We start from the raw sequence: 6,000 nt of genomic DNA, 5'->3' as shown, positions 1-6,000 counted from the left end.
TTGAACGGTTTAGAAGGGAATTGATAATCAGGACCCCAGCTGGAAGAGATGAAAGTGACCACAATCAATGTAGTATAGCCGGCAATGGGCACTGAATTAGCTGGAATGAGACATTAGAACAACCGTGACAGACTTCTGTCCCTCTGTAAATTTAACACTTAATAAACAATTTAATATAGATTTTTGAAGGTAGACAAAAATGCTGGAGGAATTCAGCGGCTGAGGCAGCATCTGTGGAGAGCAGGAATAGGTGACATTTCGGGTCGAGACCCTTCTTCAGACTGAACGGGTCAGCAATTCAGAATCCAGTCTGAAGAAGGGTCTCGACTCGAAACGTCGCCACTTCCTCCTCTCCATAGATGCTGCCACACCTGCTGAGTTTCTCCAGCATTTTTGTCTACATTTGATTTTTCCAGCATCTGCAGTTCTTTCTTAAACATAATAGATTTTTGATGTAATGGAGGTTAGTGCAGGATATATACTAATATGTACTCAGGCATCTACAGCGTATGGTAACAGGCTTAGGAATGTTAATGAGGGGCATAGAACATAGAACAGTACAGCACAAGAACAGGCCCTTCAGCCCACAATGTGATGCTATAACAATCTTCTCAGCCTACAAGTGATCTATATCCATCCATTCCTTGTGCCAAGTCCATGTGCTTATCTAAAAACATCTTAAACGCCACTATTGTATCTGCCTCCACCACAACCCTCGCCAGTACTTTCAGGCACCCAACACTATCTGAGTAATAAAACTTACATTATCATTGTACTAAGCTGTCATATGCTGAGAGAATGGTGCAGCTGAGCTTGTATGCTCTAGAATTTAGAAGGATGAGAGGAGATCTTATTGAAACTTATAAGATTATTAATGGGTTTGGACATGCTAGAGGCAGGAAACATGTTCTCGATGTTGGGGGAGTCCAGAACCAGGGGCCACAGTTTAAGAACAAGGGGTAAGCCATTTAGAACGGAGACGAGGAAACACTTTTTCTCACAAGAGAGTTGTGAATCTGTGGAATTCTCTGCCTCAGAGGGCGGTGGAGGCAGGTTCTCTGGATACTTTCAAGAGAGAGCTAGATAGTGCTCTTAAAGATAGCAGAGTAAGGGGATATGGGGGGAAGGCAAGAACGGGGTACTGATTGGGGATGATCAGCCATGATCACATTGAATGGCGGTGCTGGCTGGAAGGGCCGAATGGCCTACTCCTGCACCTATTGTCTATCATTCTCGTAAAAAGGGTCTGATTGTTTACCCTATTTATGCCTCTGATAATTTTGTATAATTCTATCGGATCTCTCCTCAAACTCTGACGCTCCAAAGAATCCAGTCCAAGTTGGTCCAAATTCAGATGCGGAATCTTAGTTGGCATGTAGGAGTTGGGCTTGTTTCTGTGTTGTATGACTCTATGACTGACCATTCACTTCTCTCATTTCACATTGGAATTGGTAGCTCATCCCTCGATTAGCTTTCTGATCTGGTTATTAATTGATCTTAAGTGATTGTCCAAAGTCCCACTGTAAATTGGAGGAGCAGCACTTCATATTTTGCTTGGGTAGTTTACACCCCAGTGGTATGAACATTGACTTCTCCAATTTCAGGTCGTCTTTGTTTTTCTCCCCCCCCCCCCCCCCCCCCCCCCCCCACCTTCCCAGCTCTCCCACAGCCCACTGTCTCTGCCTCTTCCTTTCTTCTTCTCGCCCCCCCCCCCCAACTCCCACATCAGCCAGGAGAAGGGTCTCGACCCGAAACGTCACCTATTCCTTCGCTCCTACTGTTAAAGAGCTAATAGTCAAATCTAAAATGGAGTCGTTCTTCTACAAAAGCATGATCTAGTAGAACAAAAGAATGGCTCGATGCCAAGTCTGAATGACTTTGTAAATTATATGGAACACAATGTAGAGGACAGGTTGTCTTTTCAATAAAGACATTAAGATGGCAACCTGCGTAATAACGTGCTTATTTTCAAGGCATAAAGAAGCCAAGATTGAAAAAAATAGCTGACGCTCCAGAGATAAGTAATAACTGTGTTATTGGATGACCTTGATTTGGACCCAGCTTTCCTATATTCTGAAAGGCTATAACATCTTTCAGTCATGCCATATTCAGACTCGGTAGCAGTGTTTTACTTATAAGAAAAACGTATAATTGCGCTAGCTTTCCTTTGTTCTGTGAGTGGAGCCCGAAAAGCACTGAGCAACGTTTGTGCTCATTGTAGATCTTGCCACTCCCGTTTGACAAATCAATTAAAGATTGCCATGGTTTACCTTTAACAGTTTTTGTTGCTATCTACTTTTTAAGAAACAAACTTTGACAACTGTACCTGCCTCAACTATCTACTCTGGCAGCTCGTTCCATATCTCTCGGTGAAAAAGTTTCCTCTCAGGTTCCTAATAAATCTTTTCCATCCCAACCTAAACGTCTGGTTCCCAATTCCCCTACTCTGTATCAAACATTCTGTGAGAGTGGGGAGATTTAATAGGAACACGAGGGGCAGGTTTTTACAGAGGGTATATGGAATGAGCTGCCAAAGGAGTCTGAAGAAGGGCCTCGACCCGAAATGTCACCCATTCCTTCACTCCAGAGATGCTGCCTGTCCTGCTGAGTTACTCCAGCATTTTGTGTCTGCCAAAGGAGGTAGTTGAGGCAGGTAGTATAATAGCATTTAAGAGATATTTGGACAGGTACATGGATTGGAAAACTTGAGAGGGATATGGGTGCAGGCAGATCGATCTAACTTCGATGGGCATCCTGGGCAGCATATTAGGACGTGTTGGGAAGAAGGGCCTGATTCCGTGCTGGATGACTCAATGACTCCTGGAGAAGTAGTTGACTTAGTCACTTTGTAAAATTGTTGAAGGTAGACAAAAATGCTGGAGAAACTCAGCGGGTGCCTTCTGAACTGGAAACCCAGGAGAGGTCTGAAGAAGGGTTTCGGCCCGAAACGTTGCCTATTTCCTTCGTTCCATAGATGCTGCTGCACCCGCTGAGTTTCTCCAGCTTTTTTGTGTAACCCAGGAGAGGTGTTGTGCTAGCTCCCTCTGCTGTTGGCTGTTAGTACACGGTTGGGGGTACAAGAGGGGAGAGATTTGGACTTGCAACCCCAGGAGACCAAGATTAGCCAGCCTGCCTCTAGTCACGATACTGCTTTATAGCACTTTGGTTCGACCCCATTGGGAGTATTGCCCCATTACAGCATGCACGTGGAGGCTCTGGAGAGAGTGCAGAGGAGGCTCACCTGGATTAGACGGTAGTAGCGAAAAGTTGGACAAATTTGTATTGTTTTCTCTGCAGCGTCGGAGGTTGAGGGGAGACTGATAGAACGTTATATAATTATGAGAGGCATAAGTAAGGTAGACTCAGTTAGACCCTTTTTATCAGGGTGGTATTGTCATAGACTAATTTATTTTAGTTTGGAGATATAGCATGGAACATGCCCTACGGCCTACCCAGTCCATGCCGACCAGCGATCACCCGAATACTAGTTCAAGTCAAGTCAAGTCAAGTGAAATGAATTTGCCAGCAGCGGTACAATATAAAAAGAACACACAATACACAATAAAAATTTACACAAACATCCACCACAGCATTCACCACTGTGGTGAAAGGCATAACAAGTGGCCAGTCCTCCTCCATTTTCTCCCATGGTCGGGACTTCAAATTCAAATTCAAATTCAAATTCACATTTATTGTCACATGCACCAATTAAGGTACAGTGATATTTGAGTTACCATGCAGCCATACATTTAAAAGAATACAACTCAATTAAAAGAACGACAGAACTTGACATAAATATCCACCACAGTGATCACTGTGATGGAAGGCATCATCCTATATCCTATACACTTGGGACAATTTACAGAAGCCAATTAACCTGCATGTCTTTGGAATCTGTGAGGAAACCGAAGTAACCGGAGAAAACCCATACAATAACAACATGGATGATCAGCCATGATCATATTGAATGGCGGTGCAGGCTCGAAGGGCCGAATGGCCTACTCCTGCACCTAATTTCTATGTTTCTATGTTTCTATAACAATACGGGTTTATTCAATATGGGTTGACGGTGGATATGCAATGGAAGGCATTTAAAGCCTGCATGGATGAACTACAACAATTGTTCATCCCAGTTTGGGAAAAAAATAAATAAGGGAAGATAGTGCATCCGTGGATAACAAGGGAAATCAGGGATAGTATCAAAACAAAAGATGAAGCGTACAAATTAGCCAGAAAAAGCAGCCTACCAGAGGACTGGGAGAAATTCAGAGACCAGCAGAGGAGGACAAAGGGCTTAATTAGGAAAGGGAAAATAGATTATGAAAGAAAACTGCCAGGGAACATAAAAACTGACTGCAAAAGGTTTTATAGATATGTGAAGAGAAAAAGATTAGTTAAAACAAATGTAGGTCCCTTGCAGTCAGAAACGGGTGAATTGATCACGGGGAACAATGACATGGCAGACCAATTGAATAACTACTTTGGTTCTGTCTTCACTAAGGAAGACATAAATAATCTGCCAGAAATAGCAGGGGACCGGGGGTCAAATGAGACGGAGGAACTGAGTGAAATCCAGGTTAGCCGGGAAGTGGTGTTAGGTAAATTGAATGGATTAAAGGCCGATAAATCCCCAGGGCCAGATAGGCTGCACCCCAGTGGATGCATTAGTGATAATTTTTCAAAACTCTTTAGATTCGGGAGTAGTTCCTGAGGATTGGAGGATAGCTAATGTAACACCACTTCTTAAAAAGGGAGGGAGAGAGAAAACAGGGAATTACAGATCAGTTAGTCTAACGTCGGTAGTGGGGAAACTGCTAGAATCAGTTATTAAAGATGGGATAGCATCACATTTGGAAAGTGGTGAAATCATTGGACAAAGTCAGCATGGATTTACGAAGGGTAAATCATGTCTGACGAATCTTATAGAATTTTTCGAGGGTGTAACTAGTAGAGTGGATAAGGGAGAACCAGTGGATGTGTTATATCTGGACTTTCAGAAGGCTTTCGACAAGGTCCCACATAAGAGATTAGTATACAAACTTAAAGCACATGGTATTGGGGGTTCAGTATTGATGTGGATAGAGAACTGGCTGGCAGACAGGAAGCAAAGAGTAGGAGTAAACGGGTCCTTTTCACAATGGCAGGCAGTGACTAGTGGGGTACCGCAAGGCTCAGTTCTGGGACCCCAGCTATTTACGATATATATTAATGATTTGGACGAGGGAATTGAATGCAACATCTCCACGTTTGCGGATGACATGAAGCTGGGGGGCAGTGTTAGCTGTGAGGAGGATGCTAGGAGGCTGCAAGGTGACTTGGATAGGCTGGGTGAGTGGGCAAATGCATGGCAGATGCAGTATAATGTGGATAAATGTGAGGTTATCCACTTTGGTGGCAAAAACAGAAAAGTCGATTATTATCTGAATGGTGGCCGATTAGGAAAGGGGGACATGCAACGAGACCTGGGTGTCATGGTACACCAGTCATTAAAAGTAGGCATGCAGGTGCAGCAGGCAGTGAAGAAGGCGACTGGTATGTTAGCATTCATAGCAAAAGGATTTGAATATAGGAGCAGGGAAGTTCTACTGCAGTTGTACAGGGTCTTGGTGAGACCACACTTGGAGTATTGCGTACAGTTTTGGTCTCCAAATCTGAGGAAGGACATTATTGCCATAGAGGGAGTACAGAGAAGGTTCACCAGACTGATTCCTGGGCTGTCAGGACTTTCATATGAAGAAAGACTGGATAGACTCGGTTTGTACTCGCTAGAATTTAGAAGATTGAGGGGGGATCTTATAGAAACTTACAACATTCTTAAGGGGTTGGACAGGCTAGATGCAGGAAGATTGTTCCTGATGTTGGGAAAGTCCAGAACAAGGGGTCACAGTTTAAGGATAAGGGGGAAATCTTTTAGGACCCAGATGAGGAAAACATTTTTCACACAGAGAGTGGTGAATCTCTGGAATTCTCTCCTGCATAAGGTAGCTGAGGCCAGTTCAT

The sequence above is a fragment of the Leucoraja erinacea genome, chromosome 9 (genome assembly GCF_028641065.1).
Source record: "Leucoraja erinacea ecotype New England chromosome 9, Leri_hhj_1, whole genome shotgun sequence".
NCBI classification, from domain to species: domain Eukaryota; kingdom Metazoa; phylum Chordata; class Chondrichthyes; order Rajiformes; family Rajidae; genus Leucoraja; species Leucoraja erinaceus.
This window is presented reverse-complemented; position numbering follows the sequence as displayed.